The following is a 24,208-nucleotide window of genomic DNA, read 5'->3' on the forward strand; positions in this document are numbered from 1 at the left end:
TTACATGTGCCTAAAAGTGAGCTCCCTATGTTTACCGCTAACCATCTCCAATCCTGTTACCACTACTACCCTTTTCATCACTCAGGCCTGCAACCTTGGGTCCTCTCCAAGAACTCCCTACTTCACCTTACATATCCAAATTGTGACCAAGTGACTCTTCCTCTTAAACAACATATGGAAGAATCTGAACCTTGGCCTTGTGTTGATGAAAACCTATCAATGTCCTGGTCACCTCCCATCGTTACTACAACAACCCCCTCCTCTCTGTAAACAAACTGTTTTAGACAGAGCAGAATAGAATAAATTTGGGTACCAAAGCTGTTAACAGTTTCTTTGCCTGTTGATCAGCCAATGCCACTCTCCTCTTTGGCAGAGTCTACCAGGTGTACCTAGAAGTTTGGTTTCTGCCAAGATTCCAGAGCTACTTTCTAACTTTCCAGAGACAGCTGTAGATAAGCATCTTATGGGATGCTAAAGGTAGTTTAGTATGCCCAAATGCTCTATTCACTTTCGATTTGAAGTCCCCATTTCTCTTGTGTGTCAGTGTCATGCACTATACACTGGAGCACAATACGCATAGGTAGTCAGTGTCAATGCCACCTAAGCTGGTACAGCAAGGAAGTGCTCATGCAACCACTACCACCTCCTACCTTCTTCTCCTTCCCTCGACCATTCACTGTCATTTCTGAAGCATCCCTGACATCAGTGAGCATCAGAGAAAGACTGAGGGAAGATTCAAACTCTGGGTCCCTTCCAGTCTATAGGTTGGCTCATTTGAGACAGCTTTTCATTCACCTGTACCTGGACAATCTCTGTGGCCTTCCTTATGGTAGTAGATAACAGATATCTGGTCTACACTTACTGGCAAATTCAGCGGCAGTTAACGGGAGATACGCAAGCTATTCTAGGTAACTTGTGTATCTTCCGTCAACTTCCTAAAGTCCTTTCTGCACGCCATCTCCAGTACGCTACGCCGACGGGAAATGTATTCCCATCGATGTAGTGTTACTCTTTTTCCAGGGGTGGATTTAGTAAGTTGATTGCCAGATCGATTGAGTGGGTCTGCACTTGCACTCAATCGATCCCGAGAAATCGATCTGATGGCAGCAAATTTGCCACTGTCAGTGAAGACTTACTTAGTTGCAATGTATCTAAACCCAGTTGGGCGGAGAGAGGTTTGTTTGGGGTTGGTTTTTTTGTTTACTCTTTACAAACTTTCAAGATCTCCAGCTTGTCTAGTGCAAAGACTCTCAGCAATAAGTTTATAAATCCAGTTTTCACTAAAAATGGCATCTGAGCTGTGCTTTAGAGTACAAGATTCACAATTTTCAGTTTGTGCTGTTTTGGTGAGTTACATTAGCAGCTGTTGTTCTAGTTCCTCATCCCATCAGCTTTCTGTGGTTTGGTTTAGACATGAGACAAGGAGTAAAGTAACATCAAAAGTCTAAACAGATCCTAAAAGTAAATAACAAAACATCTGAATAGGCACTGATCTTGCTGTTAGATACATAAACAAGGACCCCTGAGCCCATGCACAGCCCTCATGAAGTCAATGGAACTCCATGCACCAAAAGGATCCACCCAAAAAAAATCTAACTGCAGAATCAAGTTCTTACATTGTAAACTCTGTAGAGCAGCGTAGAGGAGTGGACTCACCACTGGTATGGTAAAGCAGCTCTTTCCTCTCTAGCTCCCACTGCCTACAGTTACTCCCATCCAATGGCAGTCCCTCTTCTCACAACTGAACCCCTCAGCCACATAACATTTTAGTTCCACCCATTCTGGGATAATAAAGGCCAATAAATGAGACTTTACTATCCTTACAGTAGGTCTTTGGTCCCCAAGCCCAGACCCTTGAGTCTTTACATCATTTTGTCTCAGGGCTCTCAAGAGTCCTTATCCCCTTATATCAGGAGTTTAACAACACCTTCCCAGTGACTGGTTAAAGGAACCCAGGCCATCCTTCTACAGTGGCATCTAATCTAGGGAACATAAGACAATAAGGCAAGGTCTACTGCAGCAAATGCCTTGCCATTTCCTCCCTGGACTTCTTCCTACTATGGCCTTTATTTCAAGCCTTCTCCCCACAGCTTCTCTAAGTTCACCCTTTTTTCAGAGCCTCCTCTGGAATCCCCCAACTAAAAGTACAAACCAACCCATATCTGCCCTCCTCTAATTTGACTTTTCACCCCTCTCTTTTCCTCAGTTGAACAACTCCCAAGGCTTTCTCCCTGGATGTCCAGATCTTGCCCTTTTAAACAGGACTCACCTTCAGAACTATGTCTCTTCTAGCCTCTTATCAGACTTCTCTGCTCAAAAGAGGATCCCAGAGCCAATTCTGTCTCTGGGCTTCTTCATTGACCCCACTAGACTCTCTGTGACAGAGTGCTAAGTGAGAACAGCCTGAATCAGCCTACTGCCCCCTAGAATCCTAATTAAGGGAGAATGGGATCCAGCTGAGGGAGCTTGCAGTGACTGGGCTAATGGGGAGCAGTTGCAGAGCTCATTAGCTGGGCATTATGAAGGATACCAGGAAGGACCTGAAAGGGGGACAGCCCAGCTAGCGAAGTAGCAGTCACAGTCGGAGGGTAAGCGTCCCTTGGATTGGTGGCTGAGACTGTGAGGCCCCAGAGGACCTGGTGTAAATAGGTGGTGATGAGCAGCACACCAAAAATAAAGAGCATTGGTGTGAGCACAAAGCAGAGGTCTCTAAGTGATGTTTGAAATCAGAGATTTGGAGCAGCAGGGGGGACTCGGTGTGAAACGGCTACATTCTCCACTTCCTAGTGACACAGAAGGATTATAGAGTTTGTTCCTTCCATACAGCCCATCTTCTACTCTGGGTTTCTTCTCTTTAGCGTAATCACCCAGCTCCTTCCCCAGCAGGGACTTATCTTTAATTGGGTTTGGCCCACTATCCTGGTTCAACCATGTGCCTTAATGGAGGTCACCAACTCCATTTAGCCCTTTCATCACTGGAGGGATATATACACCACCATAGGAAAAAGGCAGTCTTCTGTGCAGACTTCACACTTTCCTTTATAGTACCCAAATGTAAGTCACCCAGTCAAGGAACAGAATCAATATCATGTACCTTAACTACCTTGATGAGGTCAAATACAAGACATGATTCATAAATAAAAGTAAAGAGTTAAATTGATTTTTATTTGACAAGACATATTATTTGATGTTTGCAAGTGTTATGATGGTCACCAAATATTTGCCAAAATGTCAGTGAATCTCAAAGATAAATTTGACAAGCTAATTAGCTAACCATCCAAATTTTAAATTGAAAGTTGAATGTTTATGACACTTTTGTGAATGACGTACAGACTAAAAATTAACTGCAGAAAACTGACATATATAAGACGTAAACAAGAACAAGTTATGAAAAGTATTAATATATTTTTAAGCTTTCAGTTTTAATAATCTGAACAGTTATAACACAGGAGGACAATTTCTAGAAAGATATAGTTTTTAATCTGACATTAAACCTTATGTGTTTGTTTGTCTTTGTTTTTGGCATAATAACGGTAATTTTGTTATGATATTTTCACATACTTAAAATATAGAACCCAACCCTACAAATATCTATGCACAAGAATAAGTTTATTGATGAGAGAAGTCCCACTGACATTAGTGCAACTACTTGTGTGTGTAAAATTACTTGCATGTGTAAGTATTCACAGGATCAGGGCCTTTGTTTGAAAGTAACAAATTCCTTCTCCAATCTTGCTTATGGTATTCTTTTTCTTTAATGGATTCTTGTATTTAGATCACAAAAAGCAGGGACTGAAAAGACTGTTAACAGTTCATAGATCATTAGAATTTCCCTTGCTATTATACAAATATGTATTTTTTTAAATAAAAAGTAGTTTAACATAAATTCTGGGGGCAAATCCTCAGCTGGTGTAAACTGTCCTAGTTCCAAGTGGAGACAGGATAATTTACACTGGCTAAGAACATGCTCCCTAGTGTTTACATACAAAATTACTACAGTACATATTAATAATAAATATGCTAAAAAAAATTCCCACTCGATATTATAAACATACATAAAGCTGAGAGAAGGATGCTCCAGGGCATGTTGTTCTCCTGAGAAATAATTTTCCTAATATAGATTCAGTCAGTTACTAAGGGCACGTCTATACTGCAGAATGTACCCAGGGCGGGGCTCCCCCAGGCTTGTCAAGCCTGCCTGCCAATGTCCACACTGCGAATGGCCCATCCCCACATAACCACATCAACACTGGTGCTGCAGTTACCCAGGTACGGAACAAGGATTTCTGGGGGCATAGCCCAGGGTTCTAGTAGCTCACTAAGCAGAAATGCTCTATGAATTATTTTGCAGTGGGTTCTCAGAGAATTTGTCTGCCCTTCCCAGGCCCCTGTGCAGAAATGTTCCTAGCCCGCCAACACATGTAGCATTTCTGTGGCGATTTCTGACCCTCTGAATACCGAGTCCTATCAGAGTGGAGATAGCTGTTGCACGCTGCAATTTCCGCATATTCCCTATGTACAGACCAGAGTTTCTGATGCAGGAAAACTAGTACAGCATGGTGGGATCACATCATCATGCAGACCTGAGATGATCAGCAGTGGATCCAAGATTTCTCCATGAGGAAGCAGATCGTCAAGGAGCTGTGTGAAGAGCTTGCCTTGACCCTCCAGCTCCAGGACACACTAGTGAGGGAGACCCTACAATTCCAGAAGCAGGTTGCTACTGCCATCTGGAAGCAGGCTACCCAGATTGCTACAGGTCCATGCCAACTATTTTGGTGCTGGCAAGTTAGCTATCAGTGCTGTGGTAGTGGTGGTTTGTGAGGTGATTAACATGGATAGTTAATATTGTTTAAGTGCCCAAAATAGTTGGCTAAAAGATTGGGCTTCCCGAAGTACACTGGGGCCACCACTAACACTCGTGCCCACTCTTTACCTGCCACAAGGAGCACATGAATGCCAGTTCAAAGGATATTACTCAATAATTCTGTGGGCCTTGGTTAACCACAAAGTTAAGTTCATGGACACCAGAGTGGACTGTAATATCAAGATGTATGATCCCAGGGTACTGATCTCTATGGACAAAAAGAGACCTTATTTCCTCCAAATAACATGGTGATCAATGAGATGTCTGTGCCCACTGTTATTTTAGGGGACCCCACCTACTCTCTAGTGCCATGGCTCGTGGAACCATACTCTTACCACAGAGCACCTCCAGGAGAAGGTTTAATTACACCCATAGCAGTTGCAGGATGGTGCAGGAGTGTGCACTGGGCAAGTTGAAGGCAAGATGGCGCTGCCTTTGGGATGCCAATGTGCCCAGTGCCATCTGTATTACCGTGGCATTTTGGGCCTTGCATAACATCTACAAGGATAAAGCCAAGAATTTTCACCAGAAGAGAGCTAGTTTGCAGGCCCAGCACAGGCAACCAAAAAGTGCCCTTGTCACCACTGGGACTGGTGAGCAAGGAAAAAAGGGATTCCACATCCTTGCATTACAGGGTGATATGTGTGAAGACGTGATGCTGTGTATTGTTGTAGCATATATATCATCGTATTTGCTATTGCTTTTATGCAATATGAGAGCTTGATATTTTATTAAAAGCTTTGAATACAACTCCCTGACTCTCTTCTTTCCCACGTAGCCACATGGCAGTGTATTGTGCAAGCAAACCAATATATTTATAAAAAATATGTAAATAATAAATGATGTTTTGAAAACCATTCAGGCATCCCAGCCTTCTGAAAACAAACCAACAAACGACATAAAAGAGCAGAAAAAAGTGTGCAAAACTGTACTATTTAAAGTGTAAGCAGTATAGTCTCACCGATAGTGCAACTGGCTATCAGAAGTGTACCTGTTCTTTGCCCCTGGCTGTACAGGGAACATCTGCCCATTCCAGTTCAGGAAGAGGTTCATAGCTTAATCAACCCCCAAATTGTCCAGGGGCTGCAGGATGTGGTAGCCCAAAGCAGAGTCCATGGACACGGATGATAGCATTGGCACTGGGCTCTGCAGCCTGGTGGCCATCAGGGTGACCAGCTGCTCACACAGCGCCTTCTGCTGCTCCCAGTCTTGATCCCTAATCCTCCAAGCACTGAGAGATTCCTCTGTTCTCTTCCTCCCTCCCACTCCAGGTCCTCTTTCCTCTTAGTAGTCCAGCTTTAGGGCTGTCCTGAACCCACAGTCACTGTACATTTCAAGCAACAGGTCATTCCTGACCTTTTTCCCCACTGTTCAAAAGATCTGAGTGCCTACCTTGGTCCAGCACAGGTGGAAGGTTTGAGCCAGGAGGAAAAGGGGGGACCAGGAAACCAGCATGGCTGCCACCCTTAACTGAAGGAAAGCATTTATCCTCCATAAAGCACACGATACCCTTCGTAACTATTTTATTAGTCATAACCCAGAAACCCTCCCCACTTATGCTCCAATTTCCCCCATAACATCAACAAAGATGGCAGCTGCCACTTACCAGGCTGCCTCTCTTGCTCCAATATCTCTTCCTCTCCAGGCCGCTCCCCAGGCCCATCCCTGAACAGATCCTCTGACTATGGCCCCAGGACAGCCCCTTGCCACACACCCCTCTGGCCATGTGGCCTGCTCCAACACCGTGGTCTGTTCCTGCTCCTCTGCCGGTAGTGTCTCCTCCAGGGCTGTCCCTGTCCCCTCTGACTCCAGTCTAACAATCACATCCTCCCTGCTAAGTAGCCTGTCATCCATGACTATGTGCTCTGTATTTGGGGCCAGGGTGAGGACCCAGTCAAACTCCACATAGTAAGGTGGGACTTCCTGTTGCTGTCCTTTGCCTTACAGAAAGTGCCCTCCAGGTTTTTAATGTACTCCCTGCACTGGACTGCTATCCAGTTGATCCCCTCTTCTGCCAGTCTCTTAGACATGCTGTCATACCAATGCAGAGTTTGGGTGCTGCAAATTAGGGACCCCCTCAGTGCCGGAGGGCACACTGTAACATAACTCTTATCAGGTCTGACATGCTCATTGCCCCAACTCACTGTTGTCATGTCACTGTTTCTAAAAGGGGTCATGGAAGGTATCACATCCAAACTGGTAACACACTGGTCATTAATATTATTGCATGATGTACATACAGGTGATGTATAACAAAAGCATGGGTGCTTCCTGGAAATATGCTTCTAAAATGTGTTTGGCATGCAGTGCCTAAGCCCAGCCTGTCCTAGAGAAAGGATTGTTGTTTTGCCGACTTGACTGTGCCTCCAGTGTAAATTAATCAAGGCGAGACCAATGAGAATGAAAACCATATTTACATGTCAGGTAAAAAAGCCATGAGGCAAGCAAGTGGGGGAAGATGACCACTTAATCTCAATACAAGTTGGAGACTGTATCCCTAGAAAGCCTTTCTGACTCCTGAAACAGGGTCAATGAACTTTGGGAAGATATAAGCAGAGGCAAAAAGCCATTTTGTTATCCATCACCTAGAAGACAAAGGGGAAGCAGCACCAAATAGGTGATCAGACTATAGATTCTTACCATAATAATGGCAATAGATCATTAGTGCCAGTTAATTAATGTGGCTCAAGATATATTGCCCTGTAAAGTAGGCAGGGGCAACATATATACTGTATAGATACATTTGTATTTTTCTATGGGACAAGACACAACAAGTGATGAAATAAGCACACATTTACAGTGCATGTTGTCTGATACCTTGTGACTGTAGTTGTACAGCTGTGATGATACAATAGCCACCTCCCCTAGACAGGTTTATTGTGATTACTACATGAGTAGCTTTAATAGCACAGTCATAAATTTACAAGTAGATCTATTGTATGGCTCTGTCGTTCCATCTAATTCTTCAGTGCGATGTCAGCTGCCAGTCCAAGATCTGTCTTTATAAATATTGTGGACCACGATAACATTTTCCAGAGAAACTGTAAAACTATTCAGTTGAAATCCTGCCCTGTGCTGCTATTAAAATGACTATTCTTTCTTTTTTCAAGACAGAGTTTACTTCACCTTGGCATGACTTTCATTTGTATGAATCATAGGAAAAAATGCTGATAAGTGCCATGCTTTGGTTACATAAAAATGCTGACTTTTATCTCCGACCTCAGGCCACTAAAAGTGTCATTTGGATTGTTCTCTCTTTTTAGGGAACATGACCATATAGCTTAGAGTGAATTTGCTCCAAGGGAGATTTCCTCTTATTGCATGAACTGTTAGTTGTGTATGGGACTGGAACACAAACAGCATTTCTTAATTACAATGTTCTTTATCATTGGCTTAATTTGGCATTGTTAACTGAAATTATTAAACATTTAAAACTTTTATTTTAATATTGAAAGTTTGTCACATTCTTCAATACTTGACTGTGAAGAAGAGGAAATGCTAAAGCTGGCGTGGTGCATAAGGAAAATATATTAAGGTTTATAAAAGTGACACTAAACCTATGCTAACTTCAAGAACTTTACAGTCTCCTATTCCGTATGCACTGTTTTCATCTCTGCACCAAGGGCAATGATTTGTCATCTCTTGCTGTCTTGGTGACTGCCCTTTCTCAGATGGGAGCTACTGTCCATTTCTAGGAGGCAACTCTTTCCTCCAAAGGACTCCTCTTCTCTGTTCACCACACCCTCCTCCCCACTGGTCTGGCTCCTTGTGGATAGCTTAAACAGGTAGCAGTAGTGGAGGTGCATAACTGAATAGCACATCTAGTTCTCTGTATTGATCATAACAGTGGTCAATACCAGATGCTTTAGAAGGTGAAAGAAATCCAGTGGACAGTTACTCAATATCTGTCTGTACATGAAGTTTCTTCCTAAAACCAGGCAGTTAGCAATTGGTTTATAATCTGAAGCATGGGGATTTATAGCCCTTCTACATTTTATCCCAATTTATGAGGTTCTAGAGGTTTTATTCATACAGCTATTAATACTTTTGAATCTTGCTAAGCTCTTGGCCTCAACGAAATCTTATGGCCCTAAGTTCCATAGGTTACTTGCACAAAAAGCATTTCCTTCAATCAGTTTCTAATTTGCTCCCTATCCATTTTAATTTATGTTCTCTTATTATAAGAAAGTTTATATAGGAGCACTTAATTTATCTTCTATGTACAATTCATTTTTGTATACCTTTCTCACATTCCCTCTTGTCCATCTAGTTCCCAATTTTTTCAGTGTCTCCTTACATGGAAATCTTTCCATGCCAAAATCATCATTAGCCCATCTTTGGAACCAATGACAAGGGTTCATTGTAACATTTTAATTCAGGTAAGTCAGATATTATTCATACAGCAACAGATGTGTAGGTATGTTACATGTGTGAAGACACACAAAGTAACTGTCTGTTTTCCAACAATGCTCAGGATTCTTGGTTCTCATGGAGTTCAGTGGGAACCACAGGAGCTCAGCACCCTTGAAAAATCAGGCCATAAATCACCAGGATGCAAAGTTAAAACTGTAAGTATAGGAGTATACCTTTATCCAGCATGCAGCAGGGGACAAAGTGCAACTTCAGTGCAAATGTTAGTGGAGACTAAGAGCTGGTCCAAAGATAAATACAAGGCACAGTAATCTTTACTGAGTTGTATTAAGTCTTGAGTCCCTTGTACACTCTCCACCCTACACACAAGTGTACAGTGAAAAAAAGTGCAAGGCATAGTTGGGGAATGGCCATGCATGAGGGGAGCAGGATTTAACAGCTGGTGTTTTATGCCATTGAAGTACTTAGCGAGGCACTCCCATTTTAGATCTTAATCTTGCTACTGGACAGGAGTAAACTGGCAAACATGCAGCAGCACTCAGTTTAATACAAGATTGAATTTCTCTGCACTCCTTGTCCTGCTGCTAGTTGTATCCAGGTGTTTAATGCTTTACTGTACAAATGCTCAACACCTGGCTGGGTGGTATTCAGCCCTTGGAGCTAAGTCCTGGGCTCAACTGAACTTCTGTCCCATTAACTTCAGAATTTGGTCTTAGGCTCAGTTCTACCCTCAGCTACTTGGATGCATCTCATATTGACTTCACTGTAGTTGCACCCCTGTACCCAAGGTCTGTTACCAGATTTGCCCATCACCTTGGGGTATGCTCATTTATTAGGGTTACTTTCCTGGGGGGGTTGTAATTCTATTAATGTACTTTTTGTGTCACTTGTGTTTTCATATGGAGCTTTACTTCTCCCTTCTACAAGTCCTCTCCCAATGGGGGAGGGCCTTGCAGGACCTAAGTTTCCCAGGGTTGGATTCCTCCAGCCCCAGACTCAAATAAACACCCACATTTACAGATTAACAGAGCGCGTGTGAGCAGGCTGGGTCAAAACAGCACTTTCCAGCTACCACCCTTATATGCCCCAGGACTCAACAGGCTGGGTTAAACAGCACTTTCCAGCTACCAGCCTTATATGCCCCTGGCACCGCACTGGAATAGAGTACATTTTGAACAGGATGGGTCAAAACAACACTTTCCAACTGCCACCCTTATATGCCCCTGGACTCCACAGGCAGGGCAGAGCAGCACTGCCAAGCTGCCACCATTATATGCCACAGGTTTAGCATGTCACTGTCCCCACTCTCACTCTACAATTGTTCTAGTAGTAACCCCTTTGATGAACAAACTCCACAGGATTTTTGGGCACTACAGGGATTTTTAGCTTAGGTAAGAGAAGCATTGCTGCAGAGCAAGATAGGGAAGCCAAGAACACGCAAGAATAAATGGAGTTTGGAAAGAGTCTGGCAACCAGCTTGATTATAAAAGTTATTTCATTGCCAGGTATATAAAATGTATGGTACTCATAGCAATAGCCATACAAGGAGAGAAAAACAACCAAACAGTTACAATATTACATTATTTCAATTGAGGTATTGGGGGAAATTTAGCCCAAGTTCGATTACAAAGTCAGGTTTAGAAAGTCATACCTGGACTAAGAGAGAGAGAGATCAAATTAGGTCTGAGGGGGAAAAGTGGGCTTAACCAGAGAAAAGAGAGAGAGAGAGGAGTGAGAAGGAGAGAGTGAGTTGGGGTCTCACCACACAGCGCAGCTTGAACCAGTCGAAGGTTCCCAGGAGACAGGCTGTTCAGCTTAGGGTTCGGAGTGCTTGAGACAGGCAGAGCCCCCAACACGATCAATCAGGAAAAGGTGAAGTCCCAGTGGAACTGATAACACCTTAAAGACTAACACATTTCTGCGAGCATAAGCTTTCGTGGGCTGCAACCCACTTCGTCAGATGCATGAAGTGGAACTCACAGATAAGAGGTATATATATACATCCAAGGGTAAGAAACAACAATGGGGAGGGCAAGTGCTAACAAAGTCAGTTCAGTTAGGGTAGATGAGGCCTATTCACAACCGTTGGTCAGAAGGCGAGAACGTGTGAACAGTGACAATTACTTTTTGTAATGAGAGAACCATTCCAAGTCCCTATTCAGACCCAGTCTGATTGTGTCACTGTTCACACATTCTCACCTTCTAACCAACGGTTGTGCTACAGGACTCTCGTTGTTTTTGCTGTATACAGATTAACATGGCTGCCCCTCTGGAACTTTTCAGTGGAACTGATGCAGCTTTTGGATCCAGGCATCAGAACAGAATTTTGAGCTTGGGTAGGGTTTTTGTAGAGAAGAAACAATGGTTCAAGGGAGAATACTAGGGTTGTTTATGGGTAAACAATGACTCAAGGGAGTATACCAGAGTTTTGTTTAGGCTGGACAATAGGAACTAATCATTCCTGGCTATGGGCAGAGTTCCTTCGAGAGAGCTCACAGTACAATCAGGCAGATTCAATGTTTTGGATATCACTAAGGATCTATGACTAGAATTGGCAGGGTGTGTGTAGGTGTGGGTTCATTAACATCTGGAGCAGAGATCTCCATCATGCCGTGCTTCCCTGTTTCGCTGATCCCAGAGTTCAGTGCAGTTCCTGTCTTGGATTTTCATTCTCCATTTGGTATACTAATAGAGATGTTTCCTTGTTCATCTTTGATGCAAATGAGGCTTTCTGTTTTCCATTTGGTGTGCTAATCGAGGTGCCTCCTTCTTACATCTTCAATGTAGATGAGGCTAGGGGAGTTGCCTTAATCCTGTCACCCTTGTTCAGAGGGGTTAGGTGTGTCTACCACTGCCTTTTCATTGCTTTTGGTAAATCCGTCTCTGATCGGTTCTGGTTCAAGCCGAGGCTGGGAGGGGTTCAGGTGAGTCAGAGAGCAGGGGTTTTGAGCCCTGGTTCCCCAAGAACACAAAGCTGACACTTAATAGGTCAGAATTGGGCTCTTAATATAAAATATCTCAGTTATAAAACCCCTATCCTGCATATTAACAAATATCTTAGAGTATGAAACACCACACTTTCTTGCCCACCTATTTGCATAACACAGTCCATTATTCCTGTAATCCATCTAGTTTACTAGAAGGAAACTGCCTAAATGAGGTGTAGCATATGCATGCACTAGAGACTAGACCATGAAATTCCATATGATAAGTATACACAGTGCAAAGTGCTTTCACTCCAGCTTCACTATATAAAAAACAAAAGAATTATGTAGTTTTCCAAGAAAAAAAAAGAACCACCGTTTTATACTGTTCATTACCAAAAACTATTTTCCGCTAGAGATTTACTACATTAAACAACGTGGAAGTTCCAGATATCAAGTCACTGTATGAAACACTATAGATTTTGGAAACTGCTTCAGTGCCGTGACAGGAAATTGTAACTAAAATAAGGCAACTCTTTCCAATAAGTCTGTTTTTGCAGTGGTCCCATTTGATGTCTTAGTGCCTACAAGGTCTTTTACCAGAAACTGACATGCACACAGTATAGTATCATGTAAAATACATGCAAACTATAGCAGAAGCAACAACCACCACTACCATTTAGATTGCAAAATTTCTATTTTATGCCTATTATTCAAATGGTTACAATTTTGCAAGATATTTGCCTTTTCAGACTCCCCCAGTCTCCTCCTCCCCCAGTGCTCTGTGACTCACCCATTTTTGAGAGTGGAAAGGCAAAAAATACTCATGTCCTCATATGGGGAAAAAATTTCGACTTTTGTAAAACCAGGACGATAGCAGAAATGCCTAAGGTTTGACAGCTGAATTTTGCATGGAAATATTCCTCGCTAAAAAGCTGCATACATTCTTGTTCTACAGGAAGTTTTTCATTTGAAAAAAGTTCTGAGTGTTTGCATAGAAAAACATACTGAGTATGCATAACTTGGCCCACCACCCCCCTCTGGCTAGATTTGTGAAGCACACACTTAAAGAATGATGCACTGATTGCATGTCTAGTTATAGCTCCTTAGTGAACTGTCAAGTCCCTAGAATGGCTCCAAGCCAGCCAGGACAACTTTTCAAGGATATATTAAAGAGGACCCTCCTTCCTCTTTTTGTTGAGGAAAAAAATATCAAATCCTTCATCCAGTATCATCCACACAAGTTTTCACAGCTAATACTAAATGCGTAGGGCTGCACCCTGCCAATGCATGAGCAAGCATGCAAAGCAGAAGAGGATATGCGAGCAGCAGTACATGTATGGTGCAGAAGACTGCACTATAGCAGATATGTCTAGTCAACATGACCAGACCTGAAAAGCACCCCTAAGAGCTGCTTTCCAGGAAAGTGCCATGGAGCCAAAATCCACGGACCAAATAGACTGCCATCAAAAGCACAGTCATGTTGCTCCTGCAAGAAGGAACAGCAAACAGCACCTCATACCATGGAGAGAGCCCCCAACCAAAAAACCATGTGGCAACTTGCCTGGAGATATCTCTAGTACCAGACACATTTTATAATATAGTTGGTTACATGCCACTGCCCACACTATGCAAAATTTTGGCTGTAAGGCAGGGACTTGGCCTATAATGCACTACTTTTTATATCGGATACAAAAACAGACAGCGTTCAAAATGAATGAGATCTGAGTTCTGGCACATTTCCCCTCTCCAGCAGGAGATCAATACCAATGTTTCTCCTGAAGGACCCTGAAGTGTATGGTGGTTTCACTTGGACAAGAGTCTATCATTTATCTACTGCCTTTCACCTAGAACAGGGGTGGGGAACCTTTTTTCTGCCAAGGGCCTGATGGTGGTACGCGGAAGACGGCTGAGTGTCCGCCGCCAAATTCCCCGCCGCCGCCGTGAAACCGTGCCACCGCCGAATTCCCCCCCGCCACCAAATTCCCGCCAAATTCCCCCCCGCCGCCGAATTCATGCCAAATTCCCCTCCCCCCCCCCCGCCACCAGAACAAATGATTTTGCGGGCCTTATACGGCCCGCGGGCCGGACGTTCCCCACCCCTGACCTAGAAAGTCACAGACTGTGGATCTAGTCCCGTAACATTTACTCATACGAGTAATCCTTACCCATGCACTGAGTTCAATGGGACAACTAATTATGAGTAAGGGTTGCAGAATCAGGCCCTGCATCTGTTATATAATATAAAAACACCCTTTACACTGAGATTCTCATTTTCCAGATTTTATCATCATTAAACTCAAGCCCAGCAGCAAATCTGCACTGCAGATGACGAGGCAGGGAGAAACTCCAATCGTTTCATGTCTTGGAAAAAGTCTGCCTCAGTTTTCTCCTCACTTACCTTTTTGGTCTTTCCTTTTATTTCACCAAGGTAAAATCCCCCCCTGCACAAAGCTTCCTTAAGCCCCTTTTGGAGTGTCTAAGTAATGCATTGATTGATCACTGCCTCTTGGCACAGGGGTGAATTTCACTCTAAATCCTCCACCCATAAAAATAGGAAGGAAAAGAAAAATATATTTTGACTTCAACTTTTAGATTTAAGTCACATGTAATGTTTCAGCTAAGCCAATTTTAATTGCACTTTAAGACAGATTGTATTCAATTTTTATGTTTGGGTATGAATGGAAATATATCCAAAGTAAATCTAAATGTTTACCCACAGCATATGCAAATCATGCTTCCACGAATCACAAAAACCCATTCACAATCCCAGAACAGCTGGATGTTTTTGCTAGTAAAGCTACTGAAAAAATTAACCTTCATAGTCAAATCCTACTGGTATCATCACCTCCCCACACACACTGAGATCAATGTGGAAGGCTCACATCTATCTTAAAGATACTCTGTTTGCAGCCTCAGTGAGCTGAATCCTCTGGTCCGGCCAAGATGCAGTTACACCATTCTAGCAACCAAGGGTCTCCAGGGTTTAGAGACATCACAGCTACTCCTCCTTTTTCCTGCAAATAGCTTGTGTGCCAGTTTTTGAGAGAAGACAATTTTAATGTAAAAAGCATGTAAAATGATCTTGTTTCAGCATGATTTGCATGTAAAAATAGTTATTTCCCTGAAATTTTAAAATGAAAATGTATAGCAAGTGAAATCATGCAAACTGAAATAGCAAGAGACGTTAAGAGAAATTTTGTGAGGAAAAAAACTGACCTTCACATACTTCTACTCAGGAATTGCATTGTTATTCCTTATTCAAAAGACAGTCCTTCCACAAGCAGCACAAGAAACCTGCAAAGCTAATGCAGTGAGTGGTGCTAGGTTCTGCAAAAGGCCAAGCAACAGGAAGGGCCGTGGCCCCAACCCTCTCCATACTAACCAGAAAAACCGACTGGGCATGGAAAGGAGCTGTTTTAAAAGCAGCACAACAGTTGTACTCCTGAGATCTCTAGCAGATACTGTGAGCTCCAAGGCTGTGATTCCCTGTAGCTACTGTTGGGTATGGTAGGTGGTCCCAGCCAAGGAACATGGAGTTGACCCTGTGTGACTCTTTCTGCACAAGAGAGCCCAGAGGATAGCTTAGGGTAATTTTTATTCTTCCAGTGGCTCTTCTATGGATTGTATTTTTTTTTAAACACAAGATTCTATCTTGTCACCCTTCCTCTTCAACATACAGATGAGTCCATTAGAATCGTTATTGGGTAGCTATGGGCTACTATCCATTCAATAGGCTGATGGCATTCTGTTTTCTATTTTTTTGCTCTGGTTGGGGCCGTGGAATGACTTTGAAGGGAATAAGAGTCAGCTGGTTTAAGCTCAACCCCAGCACTGAGGTAATGGTGACAGGTAAGGGCTAGAAAGCAACAGAAATGGTAAAGCGGTCCACAGATGGAATGAACAGTGGCAGTTCAGCCAACAACTTCGCGATTTATAAAGAAAGAGAGGTGAAGGCAGGGTGTTTTTTATCGCACCTGTCCATTGATTTGCCATTGCCTGGATTGGATACCCTTTAGGACATAATGCATAATTTCTTCTCTCTCGTGTTTTGTGTAGAGGAGAGTAACTAATGGCTGTGGAGTGGTGAGGACAGGAGGCAGGGAGAGGAATAACTTCAGGCAAGTGGTTCAGTCCATGCTGGGCTTTTACAAGCACTATGTTCTGTATCTATTTGGATTCTTTTTACTCCTAATCGTTGTATTTTTTTTAACACTGTAAAAATACCCAGAGCCATTGGAGACAGGTACTTTAAAGCAAATAAATCTGGCCCTGGGAAGGAGAGCCCATTACCTAAATTTATGCTAATGATTTCTCCCTCTCCTTTGGGAATTCTGTTTCAATAGAGTTATATATAATTGCCCCAGTAGACTAGTGTGTTTAATTTTATGAGCCCAAGCTAATAAACTGCCCAGATGTGAGAAGGCTGGGTTAATTACTAAAATGGTGCTTGTCAGCCCGTCTGGCTGAGGTCTTCTTTTCAATGCTTGCCTTGCTATAGCCCATTCCATCTATGGTGCTCAAAATACTGTACAAAGCCTCACCATTCAATAGATGGGGTAACCAAGGGCACAGGGGTTAGCTGAAGACTTGCTCAGTGTCATAGGAAGTTAAAGTGACATCTGGGAATAGGTCTCAGGAGTTCTGATTTCCAATTCCTGTTCTAACTTAATGGCTCTCTAACCCTGATTCTCAAACTTAATGGACCATCAACCCACAGTACCCTTTTTTGTTGTTGTTGTTGTTTCTATGTTTTCAATTATGACATTCCTTAAAGCTCCAAGTGTAGTTGGAAGTGAATCTATTAGTAACACTAACCACTGTGAGACAGAAATACAGGAATTACTGTGTCTTGCCAAAAAAGATCTTTGTGAACCTGGCAAACTGTGTTGTGAAATAATGGAATAAATAATTTGATCAAGTTATAAAGCATTCAGTTTAGAACTCATCAAATGGAATAACTCCCTTGGGAAGTAATTCCTGCAAAATTCATAGTGAATGGGTGTAGCAAGACAAATTTTGTGGAAGGAATGTTTTCCATGCTTCAAAGTGCCCACTAACAGCCTGGGTCCATGCACAGGAATGCACAATGCAATTGGCTGAGCAGATGTTATCTTAAGTGTTTCTTCATTTGGAGTGCCTCAGTTCGTGTGTGTCCAGCTTGAGATATCTTGTGCCAAGAACCTGAAGCTCTCATTGAAATGGAAGGTAATCCGTCTCTAAGTAACATCTAATTCAATAGCCCTCATCTTCTTCCCTATTTAGGAGGGCAAAGTCCTGTGCTCATCCAAAGCCCCACTCAAGTCAATGGGGCTCCACACAGGTGCTGGGATCCACCCATGCACTTCTGACTACAGAAGTAGGGCCTTGAGAAGGAAATTCTTCCTGTGTCTTTATGTCTACTGTGAAGCACCCAGAATAGCTTTAGACTCTAAAATAAACATGAGAAGTAGATAGCAGGTAGTTTAACATTTTCACAGTGATGCAGTGCTAACAGACAAGTTTTGTTTGATAGAAACAAGATTCTAGAAGTGCCCATTTGAGAGCTGGCAGATACTTGTCTATACCATGATTCTTACTCTTCCCTTGTTAGCACCCTCCATCCTGCATGTGCCTCCTTGATGAACATCCCAAGTGTTGTGTGCATTTCCCAATAGTAATAGTTAGCATTTCATAGAATCATAGAAGGTTAGAGTTGGAAGGGACCTCAGGAGATCATCTAGTCTGACCCCCTGTTCAAAACAGGACCAAACCCAACTAAATCATCCCAACCAGGGCTTTGTCAAACCGCACCTAGAAACCTCTAAAGATGGAGATTCTACCACCTCCCTAGGTAACCCATTCCAGTGCTTCACCACCCTCCTAGTGAAAAACTTTTTTCCTAATATCCAACCTACACCTCCCCCACTGCAATTTGAGACCGTTGCTCCTAGTTCTGTCATATACTACCACTGAGAACAGCCTAGCTCCATCCTCCCTGGAACCCCCTTTCAGGTAGTTAAAGGCTGCTATCAAACCCCCCCCCCCCTCATTCTTCTCTTCTGCAGACTAAACAAGCGTTTCCCCATAAGCCCTGTGCTCCAGCCCTTTAATAATTTTTGTTGCCCGCCGCTGGACTCTGTCCGATTTGTCCACATCCCTTCTGTAGTGGGGGGACCAAAACTGGACACAATACTCCAAATGTGACCTCACCAGTGCCGAATAGAGGGGAATAATCACTTCCCTCGATCTGCTGGCAATGGTCCTATTAATGCAGCTCAGTATGCTGTTAGCCTTCTTGGCAACCAGGGCACACTGTTCACTCCTATCCAGCGTTTTGTCCACTGTTACCCCCAGCTCCTTTTCTGCAGAACTGCTGCCTAGCCAGTCGGTCCCCAGTCGGTAGCAATGTGTGGGAATCTTCCATCCTACGTGCATATCTCTGCACTTGTCCTTGTTGAATCTCATCAGATTTTTGTTTGGCTCAATCCTCCAATTTGTCTAGGTCACTCTGTATCCTATCTCTACCCTCCAGGGTATCTACCACTTCTCCCATCTTAGTGGGGGGATCACTTAGTACCACTTTAGTACCATTTTTATGGTACTAAACCATTGACTCATCTCTGCACCCCTTTTTCACATTTCATAGACAAAGAAACTGAGGCAGACACATGATGAAGTAACTTGACCAAGTCAGTGGCAAGACTCAGGACAACCTGCCACCCAACTCTTCACTCAGTCCTCCAGACATTGCTGCCGTCTTGCACCTTCCCTTGTCCCACAACCCAAATAGGAACACAATAAGGATAGAGTTAATTGGAAAGCCAAGTGCAGTAGTAAGTGCTTGAGGAAGGTACGAGACAAGGAAAGTGTTAATAAAGTGTCACTGGCTGCCCTTTATTGTGGATTTGAGTTTCATAGCTGAGAAAAAAAATGCCAGCTGGCAGAGCAATCTGGGTTTCTGCAGCATGCCCAAGAAGTTGTGTGGTGTACAGGGGGTCATATTATTATATTGTAAGTGTAACAAACAGTAGCCTACTCCCAAGTCAGGTCTGAAAACTTAGGCCAAACAGTTAATATTTACCTAGAATTATGATACAGTTGTGTCTGACATGCCTTGCTCTTTCATTATGAGATGACTTTTAGGGTGATTGATATGTACCAAATGTCCTTGCACTCAGCTGAAGTGTAACATACATGGTTTGGAGCAGGAAAAGTCTCTGCTGAGGGTGTACTCATTTTCTCAACTGTATTATTCTGGTCTCTCACATGCATTCTTGACATACTGAGAAAAACAGCACTGGGACAGTGTGCTGAGAACAAGCAGCTGAACCAGCACTCTGTAAGTCCGGTTAAGGAATCTGGGTCTAATTAGTAAATCAGTCTCAGCTGGGGGAGCTAACAAGCTAGTTAACCCTTTCACTGACAGAGCAGACAGGTACACAGGAAGGAAGTGCAAAGGGGGAATTAGAGAGAGAAAGAGGCAGAGGCTAGCAGGGCCAAGGTAAAGGGAGACCTCTGTTGGAGAATCTCTTCCATCTGGCAGAAAGGGATGATATTTGTATGTCACTGTAGATAGAGTTGCTGCATGGGACTGTAAAGGGGTGATGGTTGATATAACACAAATAAACTACACCTTGGTGTTTATGAACTGAAGGTGTTAGAGCCATTTGTACGAGAAGACAAGAATAGAGGACTGTGCCCTGTCACAAGCACACACGTATGGTCCTATGTACATACATTAAATCACTGATATTGCATTAACATTTCTCCTGGTACCACGAGAAATCTCATGACCTCTGAATATTCACTCTGGATTAGTTCAATGTTCACTTTAGATAAGAGGTTAATTGAAGTTGATTGCTAGGCAGAAAGGTAATATAGCAACAATACTGTGGACAGCTGAGCTGTTTTGTTTCAAACATTCTTTGGTTTTGATTTATATAGATTTGCACATCTCCTCCTCCCTCCCCATTTTGAAGCTAAATGAAGCTAAATGAAATGCAATAGAAACATGCTGAGTGTGGAGTTCACAACTTTCATGCTCTCAGGTTTAGTTTAGTATACTATTGTAAAGATTTCACACAGCTCTGATCATAGATCCAAATATCTGCCTCATTTATGTCAACTTCTTAGAATAGCTTGAGGCAATATATATATTAGGCAGATTTCTAGTAAACATTCCAATGGACTTTCAGTTATGACAGCACCCTACACTCCAGTAGCTAGAAATATTTAGAGAGGTTGCATGCAACTGTATTTAATTTTGGGTTGTAGATGACCCAATTCATTCACATATGACCAAACACATGAGTCAACATACATTTCCAGAAGAAAGATATCACACAACTGCAGCAAACGTGCATGCTACCTACTGCTTCAGGTTTATCCTTAGCCTCTGTTTACACAATGCCAGCCATATGAATAGCAATATACAAAGGAACAAAGCAGTGCAAGCAACAAGACATTATTTTCATAGTTTGAACTGGAACTCTCAGACTGTGTGTTCTTGCTACAAACAAGTCTATTGCCTGGCAACATTTCATTCTACAGTCTCACAATAAAACCTATTGTTTATCCTATGTTCATGTCTGCAATTCTACTTCATGCTGTGAACACTAGAGGGCAACAGATTCCCTTAAATAAGTATAAAAGAGGCTATCTTGGTTTAACATTTAGCAGTTAGCTTTCTGTCCTTTTTGTTTAATATAATGCTAATATATTACCTGAAATAAATTTCACATGTCCAAATCCTACTAGAAGAAGGATCACCTCTAAAAATTAGAATCCATAGATATATAAAATATGTATGTCCTTTGAAGGCCAGCTGCTCACATTTCTCCTACTCATAAAAATGCTTTCATAATCATTTTGAACCTTTTAAAGTTATGCTCTTTATTCATTATTGCCACGTCCAAAGTAAAATGTGACCATCCATGCCTGGAAATAACTACTTAACTGCAGAATATAGGGTAAAAGAATGAAGTTTCAAACAACTGAAAACATCTGCTTGATGTGCAGCAGCGGTCAAAAAAATCTAACAATGTTAGGAACCATTAGGAAATGGATAGATAATAAAACAGAAAATATCATAATTCCAGTATATAAATCCATGGAATGTGCATACCTTGAACACTGTGTGCAGTTCTGGTGACTCCTTCTGCCTCCTCCTGAAGACCCTGCCCACGCTCCACCCACACTCTGCCCCAGGCCATGCCCCCGCTCTGCCCCCTCCCACAGGACCCCCCTCTCGGCCCACTGCTTGCACAGGGCCAAAGGCCAAGCAGGCACTTTCGGCAGCAGCTGGCCCACCGTCCATGGTTTTGCCCATATTAAAACTTTGAAAATTAAAAAAATTTCCATGCTTTGAAGCAGAACTTGAAATTTGGTATAGGGGTAGCCACAGAATTAAGGATGAGCCTTTTGGCATCCCCGTGAAAATCCGTTCAATTTTGGCCAAGTTATGAGAGCCTTTGAAAAAAATACAGTTTACATATATTCTCAGTAGAGATTTAGATATTTAGCAGCTAAAAATCTCTGAAAAATCTCTGAAAACTGAGCATGTTGCGTATTCTTACAGCTCCTAGTGCTGACCAGACTATGTATGCATCCTCACAGAGGTATGTGGAGTGGGGGGATGAGGGGGAAAAGAACATTCCCCTCCGTAATGGTCCTCCCTCAGGATTTGATAGGGAAGGGTGGCCTAGTGGCTAAGGCCAAAACCAATGACTGTCCATGAGTGTAGGGAAGAGAGGGGAGCCCAGGCCCTCCCACTCTACTGGGCTCCAACCCAGGGCGCTTTGGGGCTACTAGTGGTCTGGTAACCGAGGTTGCTTAAGGCTGCCCACTTCCTCTCATCAACCCACCCCTGGGTCCTCTTAATCCAGGGCTTTCCCCTGTTCAGAAAGTCCAAATCAAATAAGTAACCAGTGTTCAGGGTCCACAGGCAGGGTGGGGGGGGTACTTCACTTCTCTGATTTATTTCTGGGTGGGTCCTCCCCTCCCTCAGGGAAGGCCCTTCTGGGGCAGCTGTGTCAGAGACGCTTTCTGCTGCACTGGGAAGCTGTGGGCTGTAGGTCTGCTATCTACTAGCTCCGCCACCCAAAATGAACTATTTCTCTCTTTTTTAATTCCTCCACCAGATGGAGCATTTTCTGCAGGTATGGCGGGGCGGGGCTGGCTGGGCCCAAAATAATCTCTTAACTCCTTGTTGCCCAGTGTGGGTTTTGTACACCCCATCACATTCCTCCAGAGCCTAGAATGGAACCCAAGATTCCTGAGTCTCACCATTCCTCTGCTATCAACAAATCTCTGTGAAACTCGCTGGTAAAATGTGTGTGCCTTATCCCCACATAGCAGTAGTAGGATGTCAACCTCTAACAGTTCCTGCATTAGTGGCAAAGGTCTGTGAAGAAGATCAAAAAGTTCCAAGCCTGCTGACGACCCATGTAAGTGTCAATGATGCTGGATGATGCAATTGCTGGTTTTTTGCTGGTTTTTCCCCTGTGTGTTTGGTTTTTTAAAAGCTAGGAAATTATACACAAAAACAACATTACAAGAACATTAAAGTTGCAAATTCAAAGACTCAAGAATAGTTCCAGAGGGGTAGCCGTGTTAGTCTGTATACAGCAAAAACAACAAGCGATTTGTGGCACTTTAAAGACTAACAAATTTAATATTTGCAGACATAAGCTTTCGAGAGACTTCAGCTCTCTTCTTCAGATGCAGTAAGTGAGATGCAGTAAGTGAGATGCAGACTCAAGAGTTAGGAAATGCCAGGATTAAGCTTGCCCATGCAACCTTAATTCATCTTTCTGGTGTGTCTAATCATTCTCCTTCAGCAATTTAATAATTGAATTCTGCCTCCCACTTTCAATGGTATTGTATGTATTTCTTTGAATGCTAACTGGTGGGGTTTTCATAACCATTTCTAATTTGTTTTTTGTCAATTGATTTTTCTGCACTCTATAAACATTGCTCAGGAAGGTCTTTTTTGTGAGGAGTGGGACCAATTACAATCATTGTTTAAGAGTGGCTCATTTGTAAAAATAAGGTAAGGTCTTGCTTTCAGGATAAAACACTGATTCTAGTGGATAACAAGCTCAAAACAATGGAACTGACAGTTCCGCTCTGTAGGGAGATTCCATGGAGAGAGAACACAGGAAGAATTTGCACAGCCTTGGAACCGCTGTGGCTCCCCTTCTTAGGCCAAGCACAAAGGAAGAGTTGAGGTGTGCCAGAAAGGCCAGATGAGGCCATCAGTCAAAATCATTGTGCGGGGCACAGGACCTTTAAGTAGTGGCACTAATCCTGCAATTTGACTTACATGTAGGCAGCTCACCTGCATGGGTTTCCATGAAAGATAAGCAAGCTTTGCACAGGTGTCTGCCTAGGTGCATTAAGTTGCAGGATCCTGGCGGTGAGCTGTAATAGTTGCTTAAAAGAAGCTGTGCAGGTGTTCTGTGCCCTGCCACTATTCTTGGGGAGGAGGCCCTGGACTGGACTTTGCTGGCTCTGTATCCCTGACTAAATCCCTCTCACAGACATCACAGATCATAGAATCATAGAGCTGGAAGGGACCTTGAGAGGTCATGTAGTCCAGTCCCCTGCACTCATGGCAGGACTAAGTAATACCTAAGCCATCCCTGACAGCTGTTTGTCTAACCTGCTCTTAAAAATCTCCAGTGATGGAGATTCCACAGCCTGCTTAGACAATTTATTCCAGTGATTAACCGCCCTGACAGTTAGGAAGTTTTTCCTAATGTCCAACCTACACCTCCCTTGTTGCAGTTTAAGCCCATTGCTTCTTGTCCTGTCCTCAGAAGTGAAGAAGAACCATTTTTCTCCCTCCTCCTTGTAACGGCCTTTTATGTGCTTGAAAGCTGTTATCATCTCCCCTCTCAGTCTGGGACTAGCAACTGGCCCTTTTATGTTGTAGCTTTCTGTTGTGTACATAGACTAATTATATTTTGACCAAAAATAAAATAAAATGTTATAAAAAAGCCAGAATCAGTTTTTCCTTCAGTTTTTTTGAAAATTCAGGATACAAATCTGGAATATAATACAT

This window comes from Emydura macquarii, unplaced genomic scaffold, assembly GCF_026122565.2.
Source record: "Emydura macquarii macquarii isolate MOO-44397 ecotype Brisbane River unplaced genomic scaffold, CSIRO-AGI_Emac_v2 contig_320, whole genome shotgun sequence".
Taxonomy (NCBI): Eukaryota; Metazoa; Chordata; order Testudines; family Chelidae; genus Emydura; species Emydura macquarii.